General features: G+C 42.5%; 1 protein-coding gene across 17 annotated transcripts in view; it reads right to left on the minus strand.

The window, feature by feature from the left end:
- Positions 1-13,440, minus strand: part of PTPRM (protein tyrosine phosphatase receptor type M) — a 607,519-nt gene that overhangs the window by 539,928 nt on the left and 54,151 nt on the right. The gene's annotated exons all lie outside the window — the stretch shown is intronic.

Here is a 13,440-nt window from a genome sequence, read left to right on the forward strand (position 1 = left end):
TACAGTAATTCTTTTTAAAATATTGCATGCCAGCAATCCAAATTACTTCCCATATCACATTCTTCTTTTCTTGAGCTAATTCCATATGTTAATAATGGTTGCCAGGTTTTCATAAATTTATCCTTTTTTATTTCCCCTCTATATATTTTAATTTGGTCAGCTTTTCCATCAGGACCATTTCCCAGATTTTATTTTCAAATTTTTGTACTGAAAGATCTTGAGCATTTCTCCAGTTCTGTGTAATTTCAACTCTTGCTGCACCAATAAGATGTGCAATTAGGTCTTTATTGAATAATTTTTTTCATTTTTGTCCTTAAATACTGAAAATAATAATAAAGCTTCATTTTTAATTATTTTTGATCCAACAATGTTTCTATCCATTTAATTATTTCCCACCAATATGCTTCCACTTTCAGGCAAGAGATCCACATGTGTTCTAGTGTGCCTTTATTTCCACAGTTTCTCCAGCACCTATCTGAGATTTCTCCATTAATTTTGTGTAATTTTGTGGGGTACCAATACCATCTGTAGACTACCTTCAAAACCATTTCTTTCGCTTTGACTGATATTGATTTATATGGATATGTACTTCATATTTCCATCCATTCTTTCTCTGATATATTGATATTCAAATTAGTTTTCCATGTTATTTTAGATCCCATACCCCTGGGAAATGCTTTCTCAACCAAATGCATATTACTGAAGTTATTCCCTTCCTTTTATTTCGATCTTTTTCTATACTATATTGTTTTAGTTCCCATCAACGTTCTCATAGGTCCAGAACTTTGGTATAACTGAGTTGCCAAATTTCTTACCTGTATTAATTGTATTAATTAGTTTTAATTTCCTTTGTTTTGTTTTGTTTGCTACTGAATACGTGAGTGGATGGTCCAGCCTCAGGGGCCAGACCACTGTTAAGTCCAGTTGCATGGGGATATTTGTATTCGTATATGAATAGTTAGGTTACTTACCTGTAACTTTGGTTTTTCTAGTGGTACTCTGTGAATTCACACAAATGGGTTATCCTGCTCCTGCGCAGGAACATCCGGAAGATTCTAGAGCTTAAGAAAAAAGAGTGAATGAGCTCCCCCCCGCGGGGTATATAAGCCCCACCTCCTCCATCTTCCTTTCAGTTCCCTAATCCGCCATTACCGTAAATTAGATAAGCATGGTATCATAGAACGGTACCGTGACGGATAGAGGGGAGGAAGGGAAGGATGTGTGAATTCACAGAGTACCACTAGAAGAACCATAGTTACAGGTAAGTAACCTAACTTTCTTTGTAGTGGTCTCTGTGAATGCACACAAATGGGTGAATAGCAAGCTGTACTCACCGGCAGGAGGGCCATCACAGTATCATATATGACAGTATCGCCCATCCAAATGACGCATCATTTTTGGATCTGACGTCCAGTCAGTAGTGTCTGGCAAAAGTCAGAGGGGTAGCCCAGGTGGCTGCTTTGCAAATGTTCTGCAGTTGGACACCTTTGAATAGGGCTGTTGAGGTGGAAACCGCTCTGGTTGAATGTGCCTTTAAGCCCTCTGGAAGAGGTTTCTTGGCCAGTTGGTAAGCCAGGTGAATGAGCTGAACAATCCACTGTGATACTGATTGAGAAGAAGCAGGAGCACTTTTGCGTGGTCCGTGGTAACATAAAAAGAGACACAGAGAACATCAGATGGACTTGGTACGGTGTAGGTAGAAGGCAAGGGCCCGTCAAATGTCGAGAGAATGAAGTTTGCACTCCAGCTGTGTGGTTGGAGACAGGGAAAAGGTTGGAAGCACAATCGGCTGATTGACATGGAAATCTGACACCACTTTTGGGAGGAAGGAAATGTCCATGTATAAGGTAACCTTATCCGGGTGCATCTGTAGGTACCGAGGGTCCGACCTTAGGGCAGCAATCTTGTTTGCTCGTCAGGCTGAAGTAATGGCTACTAGGAATGCTGTTTTCAAGGAAAGAAGTTTTTCAGAACACGTAGCCATTGGTTCAAATGGAGGTTTAGCAGTGGCCTCCAGGACCAGCGGAAGGGACAATTGAGGTGCAATGGTTTGGGAGGGTGGCCGTATGTTTTGGAGACCTTTTAAAAATCTTTTTAAGTGTAGGGTCGGAAAAAAGCCTCGCAGAGTATGAACAAGGAGGTTGGTGCGCTACAATCACTGAAATGTAAACTTTAAGCATGGAGTGAGCAAGTTCCATATTGAAGAGATACAGCAAAAAGGTAAGTACCGTGCGTAGAGAAGCTGGTACCGTGGCCATGCCTTTAGATTGGGCAAACTTGGTAAATGCTTTCCATTTGCCTTCATATAATTAGAGGGCTTTCGTGCATGGTCTAGCACCTTGCGGAAGCGGGGGTTATCCTCCACGCCATCAGGCGAAGGGACCGAACATCAGGATGGAAGAGAGCCCCGTTGTCCTGTGACAGGAGGGACGGTATCTGAGGTAGATGATAAACTTCTTGTGCTATTTCTGATAGGTGAGTGAACCACAGTTGCCTCGGCCACCAAGGGGCGATGAGGATTGCGTCTGTACCGTACTGCATTATCCTGGTCACAGTCCTGAGAAGCAGCGGTATTGGAGGGAACAGGTACGTTAGTTCCCCTGACCATGGTATGAGGAAGGCGTCTCCCAGGGAGGCAGTGTCCATGCCTGCTCTGGAACAGTATCGGACACACTTAGTGTTGAGACGGGACGCAAAAAGGTCCAAGGTGGGCTGTCCTCATCGTTTGGAAATGTCTAGAAAGACCGTCTGGTCTAATGTCCATTCGTGCATACTGGTAGGGAGCCTGCTCAAGTGGTCCGCTAGAGAGTTGTCCCTGGAAGCGATGTGGATCGCCTGTGGAAAAATGTCGTGGGAGCGACACCAATTCCAGAACTTGATGGTCAGCTGGAGGAGACGCGCTGATCGCGTTCTACCCTGCCTGTTGATGTAGTGCATCACTGTGGTATTGTCCGTTACCAGTTGCACAGCGTGGCCCTGGATGCGAGGGAGGAAGGATTGAAAAGTCTTCATGACAGCTATAAGTTATAGCTGAGTGATGTGCAAGGTCCTTTGGGTTGGGGTCCAAAGACCCTGGGCACGGAGGTTCTGGCAGTGCGCGCCCCAACCTGAGGGGCTAGCGTCGGTGATGACCTGTATGGACAGATAAGGGGAGTGGAACGGTCTTCCTCATGACAGGTTGCTGGATCTGGACCACCAGGCGAGATGCCGCGCTACGAGAGGGGGGATTCTCAACCTCTTGGACTGCTGGTCTGTCACGGGATCGAACTGAGTGATGAACCAAGACTGTAGGGGTCTGAGTTCGAGTCTGGCGTACAGTACCACCGTGGTGGTAGATGCCATCAACCCTAGAACGTGTTGGATGTACAGTGCGTGGTCTGAGCTTGCTCACAGCTCTTTTGATCTTTTGAATTTGCTGTGGTGGAAGAAGGGCCTTTGCGCGAACAGAGTCCAAGGTTGCTCCTATGTAGGAGACTACTTGAGAAAGTATGATATTGGACTTTTTTGCATTGATTTTCAGTCCTAATTTCTTTAGGTTGGACAGGGTAAATCTTGTGGCAGAGAGCGCTTCGTGATAGGATCGGGCCACCAGAAGCCAGTTGTCGATGTAAGGAAAGATTTTTATCTTTTGGGTTCATAGGTATGCGACAACTGGTGCCATGCATTTTGTGAATGTCCTGGGGGCCGTTGAGAGCCCAAATGGTAGGGTGGTGAATTGGAAGGTATCGCGATGGAACCGGAACCGGAGAAATTTTTGATGAGATGGGTGAAAGTATGCGTCCTGGAGATCGATGATGATGAACCAGTTTCCCTGAGACAAAAGAGGGAGAATGGAGTCAAGGTTGAGCATACAAAATTTCTTGTGAAGTGTGTACTGGTTAAGGTCTCTTAAGTCCATGATGGGCCTTATGCCCCCATCATTTTTGGGGACTGCGAAATAGTGTGAGAAAAACCCATCAGTACTGTCAGATGGAATTTGGATTATGGCCTCTTTGGATAACAGAGATGAGATTTCCAAATGGAGTGGCATGGAAAAAGGAGTAGGTCTGGTGAAATTTAGTGGAGGGACACAGAAAAATTCTATTCTGTATCCATGTTGAATAATACTAAGTACCCACTTGTCAGTAGTGATGTTTTTCCATTCTTGCAGGAATGGGGATAATCTTGTATGAGACGGAGATTCATGAGAATTGCTTACCCCTATGCTGAGTCTTGCAAAAGGACTGCTTAGGGCTGTGAAAGCATTGATGCTTGAACAGCGGAGCAGGAGGCTGTTGAGCTTGGTAAGTGCGGTCCTGCTGTTGCTTGCTGTACCTAGAGGGTTGATATTGAGTAGACAATTGGTAACTGTGGCTTTTTGTAGGCAAACCTTTGGTACCTATACGGCTGGTATGGTACGTAGGATTTCGCTGTCTTTCTCGCCTTATGGATATTGTCCATAGTCTCATCCGTTTTAGAGTTAAAGAGTCCTGCAGCATCGAAGGGAAGCTCCTCGATCCTGGTGTTAGTGTCTTCAAGGATGTTGGCTGTTCTGAGCTAGGCGTGGCATCTAACAGCAATGGCAGTCAGCATGGATTTAGAAGCAACGTCAGCTGTGTGTTTTGCAGCAAATCTCTATTGCCTAGTAAGAGTGTTGGCCTCTTCATAAACGTTAAGGGCTTCAGCTTTTGCGGCGTCAGATAAGGATTGCAGTACTGGAACTATCTTGTCCCACAAATGCTTCTGATAGGCGCCCATGGTGGCCTGGTAGTTAGCAATTTTAATCAGCATTGCGGCAAATGAATACAGTTTTTTTCCAAAGGTATCTGACTTCTTTCCGTCTTTGTCAACAGGTGTAACTGATGATCTAGTACGGGATTTGTACTGAGTAGTTTCGACCACAATGGAATTGGGTGAAGGATGCTTGGCCAGAAAGTCAGAGTCCGAACCATGAGTCTTATAGTGGTGCTCAAGCTTGCGTGGCACCTGTACCAATGTAGGAGGTTTGTCCCAAGAAGATTTTACCAGCTCAAACAGGGCAGGAATGAGACCGAGGCTAGGGGGAGAGGTTTTGTCCTGCTCCATATCATGGAAGACGAGGTCCCGTTCTTGTTGAGGGATTCGTGCATCAAGCTGCAGGGTTTCGCCATCTGCATAATGAGCTGTGCATAAGATGAGAAGTCCTCTGAGGAGGGTTGCGATGACGAGCCTTGAGCAGCAGTGTCAGGGGCGTCAGAGTTGGTGGAAACCGTAGATGGATTAGATGACTGCGAGGCGATTGAAGGAGAGTGTCTCGGTACTGTGCTTTCTGGCACCATTTCCACATCCAATTGGGTGGACTGGGAGAAGGGCACGGTATCGTGGGCATCAGGACCGGAGTAGAGCATCGTAGCTCGAACCAAAGAGTGTCCAGTACTGTACTTAGCACACTTGGGAAGTGCTATAGGTACCATAGGAAATTGCCTCTTGCGAGATGGTGCTTGAGGTGTAGGAAAGTCGTGTTGAGCATGTGGCTGGCACGGGATAGAGGAAGCCACGGTATGGTACCATGGTACTTGTGTCTGAGGCTCCGACTGGTAGGCGTAGGCAGAGTATGGACACAGTTGGAACAGAGAGTAAAAAGAGTGGCCAAACTGTGGCAGTCCTCACGGACGGAACTCATCGCCTCCATCCCGAGGCTGGTATGGAGCGATATTTTTGTGCTTCGCGGTACACTTCCTAGGAGTTTCATGATCAGACTCCTGTTCGGATGGAGACTCGGTATCAGCCTGCCCTGAGTATCGAGGGCTTGAATGGGCAATGGCCCGGCTGGCGTCTGGCTCAGCCTCAAATCGGCCCAAGTATGGTAACATGCACCTATCTTCCTGAGCCGTCTGGGCTAAAGGAATGTGCTCCTCTGCATCAGAGAGTCCAGTTGCTTCCCTCGAAGACTCCTCAAGCAATATCGAAGGAGCAGGAGGAGGCAGAACAGGCAACTTGGCCGTTTTATTCACTCTCTTAGCCTTATCGGTGGCCTTCTTTTTCGCAGGGCGAGAAGGTGGTTTGGCTTTTGGCGGTTTGGAAGCGTCCTTAGCCTTAACTGGCACAGAGATGGTAGGCAGCGGTTGGTCTGCCAAAGAGTCCTGTTTAGAAGCTTCAGCATGCGGCAGGGACAGTGCTGTGAGGGAGGCGCTTTCCATGTTTGGAGACAGAGTCTTTTCGTAAAGGAAAGCTCGAAGTCTTTGGCGCCTCAGCTTAATTGCTTGCTTTGAAAAATCTTTGCAAGCGGAACAAGACTGATCTTGATGTGATTCTCCAAGACAAAACAAGCATTTATCATGTCCGTCTGATAAAGGAATTTTTTGGGAGCAGACAACATGCTGCTTGAAGCCCCGAGGGGCCATAAACAAAAGAAAAAAGGGGATTGTTGATCGGGGGGGGGGGGGAACGCAACAGAACACAAGAATAAACTTAAAATAAACAAATTCTGTCGAATAACCGTTAAAGTAAGATAAAGTAAATAATAAAACAAGAGAAAAAGGTAGCTGGCTAGCTAAGTACTTAACGTTCGATAGCTCTGCTCTTCCTATGTCCTACAGGAACGGCGGAAAAAGCGGAACTGAAAGGAAGATGGAGGAGGCAGGGCTTATATACCCCACGGGGGGAGCTAATTGACTCTTTTTTCTTAAGCTCTAAAATCTTCCAGACGTTCCTGCGCAGGCGCAGGATAACCCATTTGTGTGCATTCACAGAGACCACTACGAAGAAACACCCATTTCTCCTTCAGACCACTAATACACAATGGGATATTCACTTTACATAAAGAAAAAGATACTGCACTGCAACCAGTGGTTTTCTGCCCCAAACAAAGATTCTGAAGATAGCTGCATGTGACCAATGTCAGAATACGCCATTTTGTAGAATGTAGTTTAAACTCACACTATACAGAATTTAGTTGCAAAAACAGAACTTGATCTGCGAAGTAGAACCTTTCCATTAACTCTAACTAATCCTGGAAAACACCAGTTATGGAAGAGGCAAGGGAAAGAAACTAGCTAAGCACTGTCTGAGTATTCAAGGAACACTCAGGAAACTGTTCCTGCCTCTCAAGTTAGCCACAAGGTAAGATTCAGCAACATGCCTTGTCAAAAGCCAGAAAACATACAGAAAATGCCCTTAAGAGACGGACTGATCCACAAGAAGAGTCTATAAGCAACAATAGGTTGGTTCTAAGACACTACTAATTCCCACTGTAAGGACCAGAGCCCCTGGACGTCTGAATGACAAGGAAAAATCCGAATGTGACAGTTACATACACAATAAGGTGAGTATTTAAGGCAAGCAGCTAACTGCCCACTGTGACTACTGAAATAGGTATAGTCTAAATGTAGCAATGTGTGCTTCACGTCATATGAACCATTGACTAGTTATGCAACTCCATAATACTTTTTACAAAAAGAGCAGTTAGAAACAGATCACTTTCCTAAGTGCCAGATGAACCCCAAGTAAGTCACAAGTCAACACAACAATGTTGTGCATTAAAGGGTTCAGTCAAGAACACTAGGAGAATTGCTTTGGTTGTACATGGAATGTAGTTAAACAAAAGACAATACATGTACCTTAGCTCCTGGAAAGAATAAAAGTCTTTTAGAGGCTCCTACTCCATGACCAAATCTGAGCTGGCTATTTAAGAAATCCAAAGCCATATTTCCCTGAGTCATTAAACCTACTCTCTCCACTCATTAGGCGTTGGTGCATCGTGGCTCTACCATGGTCTACCAATACCATAATTACCTGTAGTTGCCACGGAGCCCAGCAAGTCCCACCCACTCTTTCCCTCTGCAATGCCTGGAGAGAAGAACATGCTAGGCCTCAAGTGTGGACTCTGAGCTGTATTGTTTTACTACAAGTACCAGAATTCTGGCTGGGGGAATTCCTGGTGAACTGTGTTAGTTGTAGTGGAACAAATACAAAAAGGCTGTATGTAATATCCACAAGTATTGCAAGGAGCATGCTAGTCCTGCTCTCTCTGTCACTGCATTGATCGGGGAACCACAACTGTCTGATAAATTGGAGGATGCTGCATCAAGATAGTCTTTCCATGTGAGATAAGACCTACCATAATCAGAGATCAAGCTAATATGGAGAGTCTATCCAGGTACAGCTGCCTCTCCCTCTTCAAACTGTCATGTTTCTAAATACAAGAGGACAAAGCAGGATACAGTTAATGCTTTCTCCCTCAACATATGTTGGCTCCATATATCTCCTTAATGACTTAAAAGAAGTAACACAGGTGGTAGTTTTTAAAATAAAAAGGAAGAATTGATAACCAGATGCTCCTGAGAACATTCCAGGACTGGAAGGTATTTATTTCTCTACATCCTGGACCAAAGTTCTGACAGATCAATGTTATATTCCCTTTTGGATTTCTTGACTAGGACAATGACTGACTATCAGGAAGTCTTCTGCATAAAAACACAATTCTCCTTTTAATTCAGCTTGTGTAGACACTGTAGAGAATGGAGAAGTCACAGTCTTTAGGTAAATCAGGTCGTGTAGTTTGCAAATGACCATCAGGATCCTTTTATCCTACCCAGAGGATTCCGCATTTACACTTGTTGCTGTAAACTGAAAATAAAGAAATGATATGATGATGTTATTTCTTTACTTTCAGTTTCTAGCAACAAGGATAAATGCTGAATGCCTGTAAAGTTGTCATACCATGTTCAACTTTCAATGACTCACTTAAGAAAATGCAGGAAATCACAATACCATATAACATAATAACAAAAGAATTTGCCTGTATTTACATATCCAAAATTATGAAAACAGATTACTTCACAAAGCATAGTGCACATAGTTGTGCAGGAGCATATCCATAACTACTGAATATCATGTTCTACAGATAGGAAAAGTGCTAGATCTTTAAATTCTATGCTATGCTAGAAGTTTGGCCTGAGAATCCCTAAGGAGAAATTAGACTTGCTTGCCTTTTAAAATCCTACAACTGGATCTGCTGACCTAAATAAAAGTGCTTACCTTACCATAGTGAGATGCCACTAAAAGGGTCACTAAAAAGGAAGTCAAACAGACAAATTGAGTTAAAAGCTAATAAAAGGGTCAGAGCTTTCAGAAACTATAAAAGGCAAACTACATTTTTCCACTCTACTTTCTTAAAAAATGATACTAGCCCCCAAGATGTTGCATAGGTCATACCTTAGGTTCTCAGGGTATTTTTCTCCATGCATGCAGACCAAGTGAATGCATACCTCTCCACATACGCAAAATACTTTTTCCTGTCCATCACCACTGCTGACACCTTTGCTCAGACAGCAGAGCTTTTAGATCAGAGAGACAAAAGTGTTCTGTAACAAGCCTTCATCACCTGATTTTTTTCCCCAAATGTACTATATACTACTGATGAAGTACAGACCGCAGTCTAAGTTTCATGGCCATGTAACATTTAGAAGCAAAGACAGTGTCAGCGTGAACATTCTTCTTAAGACACATAATAGTGTCAAGTATGTTCATTCTTTGGCCTTAGGAGATAAGGCACCGGTTGTTAGAACAAAGTCCCCTTCATCCTTGAAGGACATGGCTGGTTTCATTGCAAATAGTGTCTTGTGGGAATTCCATATCAACACAGAACTTTCTTTCAAAGCTCAGATACCAATAAGGCTATAGATTTACCTATAGCTCTTCATAGCCAAGGTGGTTTAGAGAAAACAGAATTAATTCTCTTACAGGCTGATAATATACGTAGCCAATAATGTCTCAAATTTATAGCTTGGCCAATTTAATTCGAAAGCAATACCCTTATCTTTTTATTTTTATTTTTATTTGCTCTGACCATGATGCACTGAATTCAGCACTGTCAATACAATTTCTGTCTTCAGAAGACAAGTCAGATTAATAAGACATTCTTCAGCTTTGATAAGCTATCTTGCCTTTTTCTCATGGAGAAATCATGAACCATATTAGCAGAGACCATTGAGGTGGACAGGAGGGGAATAAAACATAAGGTATTTAATTTAATATGCTGATTTTTACCAGGAAATTCATACAAATTTCCAGTGCGGGATAAACATGGTGGGAAAAAAAAAACACTTGGATTTTCCACAGGTCTTTGTAATGCCTATTTATTAGCAATCTGCAACTGCTCTTCACTGGAATACAGGAAAAAGAGAATGTGGAAATCTCCATCCCTATTTTCCACCTACTGATTAGAAACTAAATCAGAAGACAGAATCAGCTACTTACCCTCTCAGAAAGGGGTAAAACCTCAGAAAGATTTGGTAGCTGTCTATCTGATATGAGATTTGGTACAGTTCTGTGCTTTTTATTCCATCCAGAAAGAATCACATGCTATATAAGGTGTGTGTGTGCACACATGCTGAATGACAGGCAGCTCTTTGTCTATTAAGACCAGGAAGGACAATTAAGCAAGAGCCTCGTGACGCAGCGGTTAAACTGCTGTATTACAGCTAAAACTGTACTCACGACCCGGGGTTCAATCCCAGGTAGCCGGCTCAAGGTTAACTCAGCCTTCTATCCTTCCGAGGTTGGTAAAATGAGTACCCAGCTCGCTGGGGGAGCAATGTGTAGCCTGCATAATTAACTTGTAAACCGCCTAGAGACTTCTCGAAGCGCTATGGGACGGTATATAAGCAGCATGCTTTGCTTTTTTTGCTTTAAATATAGATATCCTGGGGTGATGTCCAAAAATGTATTAACTCAGGCTAACATTACAAGGTTGCCAACTTCATTTTGGAAAAAATGCCCATGTTTGTCAAAGCTTATTAGACAATGACAAAAACAATAACAAAAATAACAACAATAGACAAAAAGCCATTTTGTTACAATGAAGACTGTTAAATTTGAACATGAACTTTCATGAATCAAGTGGACTTAAGGTGGACTTGTTCCACAAAAGCTCACATTAAAGTGCCACATTTAGGCGAGATGGGAGAAACACTAGGAGAAGGAAAGAAGGGAAAATCAGGTATTAACTAGGAGGGAAGGCCTGCCGAAACATCAGTGTTTTTAGTTGATTTTTAAAAATACCCAGCGAGGGAGCTGCGCAAATATCAGGGGGTAGATTATTCCAGAGGCGAGGAGCCACCGCCGAGAAGGCCCGATTTCTTGTCTTTTTTTTTTCGGGCATCCCTCGGCGTTAGGCTCCTCAGCCTCACCTCCTGACTCGCGCGAGTGACACGGGTAGATCTTGGTGGAAGTAGGTGTTCCACCAAGTATCGAGGCCCTAAACCGTTTAGGGCTTTATAAGTTAGCATCAACACTTTGAAGTCGATGCGGAATCAGATGGGCAGCCAATGCAATGCGGCCAGAGTGGGTGAAATGTGTTGATATTTTTTGTTTATACATCATTCCTCCTGACTAGATAAAATCCATCCTAATGCAAGATTATTCTCCAGACTCACCTTTTCCCTGCTACTCCACCAAGCTACAATGGTCATCTCTGTTTTTCTATACTGTATAACCAGATGCTGAGACTGAGGGAAGGATAGAGAAGAAAAATGTCCCATTACGTAACTGCTCTCTGATCCTTTGCCCAAGCAGTTATGGTACTGCTCCCTCAGATTTGCAGTGCAGCTTCCTATCTACAGATCTCTTCTCCTTTGCCCTCCCCTTTGTCTTGGACAGGTAAACAGTTGACTGGGGCTATGCCTGTCTTTTCATCTGACAGGGTTTGAATTCCCATTTGCTACTTCCCAATCCAATGCTTTATGTGAAGAACCACTGCCTCACAAAACAAGTTAGAACTATCAAGTTTCACTATCAAGAAAGCAACTCTGGACAACATTTGTAATAAAAAGTCAAATTCTCTCAGGAATTAATAATGTCAGTAATCAAATTTACCATATTTTTCCATGTATAAGACTCCCCCATGAATAAGACGCCCCCTACTTTTCTAACCCAAAATTAAGAAATCTAAGTGGGGCTTAGCAAATGTAGGGGGAAAGGGATCAAAGCACTGCAGGATCACTTTGATCCCTGCTTTTCTCCCTCATGCTAAGCCCCACGGGGTTAGCAAAAGGAGGGGGAAAGGGATCAAAGCAATCCCGCAACTGCATGATCATTTCAATCCCTTTCCCCTTTATACAGCCATGGGATTGCTTTGATCCTTTCCCTCTGCACTTGCTAAGCCCCATTGGACTTAGTAAGCAGAGGGGAAAGTAAAGATCTTTTTAAAATAATTTTTTATTTTTTAAACGTAAGGGGTGACAAAGGAAAAAGGGAGTTGGGATTTATGAGGAAGAGGGTAGACAATTACATACTAATATCCAATCTATACCTATTGCCATGTCAAATGTTGAGTCCTTCTATTTACTCTTTTCTGCCTTGTATATAAAGTTCTCATTTCCATATATATTGTTCAGCTACTGCCTGTTGATTCAGTCCATTTGTTGAATAAGTCCCATCTTTCTGTTGCCTTTTGCAAGGGTTGATCTTTCATAACTTCTGATAGGATAGCCATTTCGGCTATTTCCCGTATCTTTTCAATGAGGTCTTCTTGTTCCGGTACCGTCGAACTTTTCCAGTTTCTAGCATACATAATTCTGGCTGCCCTGATAATATATATAACTATGTGTTCCTTTGACTTATCTATATTATCGGGTATCATACTTAGTAAAAACAATTCTGGGACTAGTGGCACCTTACAGAGCAAAATTTGTTGTAACATGGCATGTACTCTTTTCCAGTATTTTTTCGCTACTCCACATGACCACCACATATGATAATAACTTCCCATTTGTGTTTCACATTTCCAACACTTATTTGATACATCAGTATACATCTTTGACAAATTTTCTGGGGTCATATGCCACCTATAAAACATCTTATATATATTCTCTTTAAAATTAACTGATCTTGTAAGTTTTATGTTATTTTGCCATATTTTCAGCCATTGATCAATATTAATGCTATGCCCTATGTTTTGTGCCCACTTGATCATAGATTCTTTAACAGTTTCATCTTGCATTTTAATTTCCAGCATATAATTATACATTTTCTTAACAATTTGTTCTTTTGAACCCAATAAAAGTTTATTAAAAATCGTTTGCTCTGAGTAGAAACCCTCTATTTTATCTTTTGTATATCTAGATTCTAGCTGTATTCTAGGCCACCAGTCTAAATATACATTCTGCAACTCTAGTTCCTCTTTAGACCTTAATTCACCATCTTTTTTTAATAAATCTTGATATCTTAAAAGGTTTGCTTTTGTCATAAGATTAGGTTGTGTAAAGGCCTCTATCGGTGACACCCATACAGGTATTTTGCAATAAACTTGTTGTATAATCTTTCTCCACATTTCCAGTAAAGCTTTCCTTATCATATGTGAGTTAAAATTCTTTTGTTCCTTGTCCATTTTATACCATAAATATGCATGCCAGCCTAACTGCAAATCGTGTCCTTCCAAGACAAGTAATCTATCATTTTCTAGAGTTATCCATTCTTTTA

Source organism: Pogona vitticeps, chromosome 4, assembly GCF_051106095.1.
Source record: "Pogona vitticeps strain Pit_001003342236 chromosome 4, PviZW2.1, whole genome shotgun sequence".
NCBI lineage: Eukaryota > Metazoa > Chordata > Lepidosauria > Squamata > Agamidae > Pogona > Pogona vitticeps.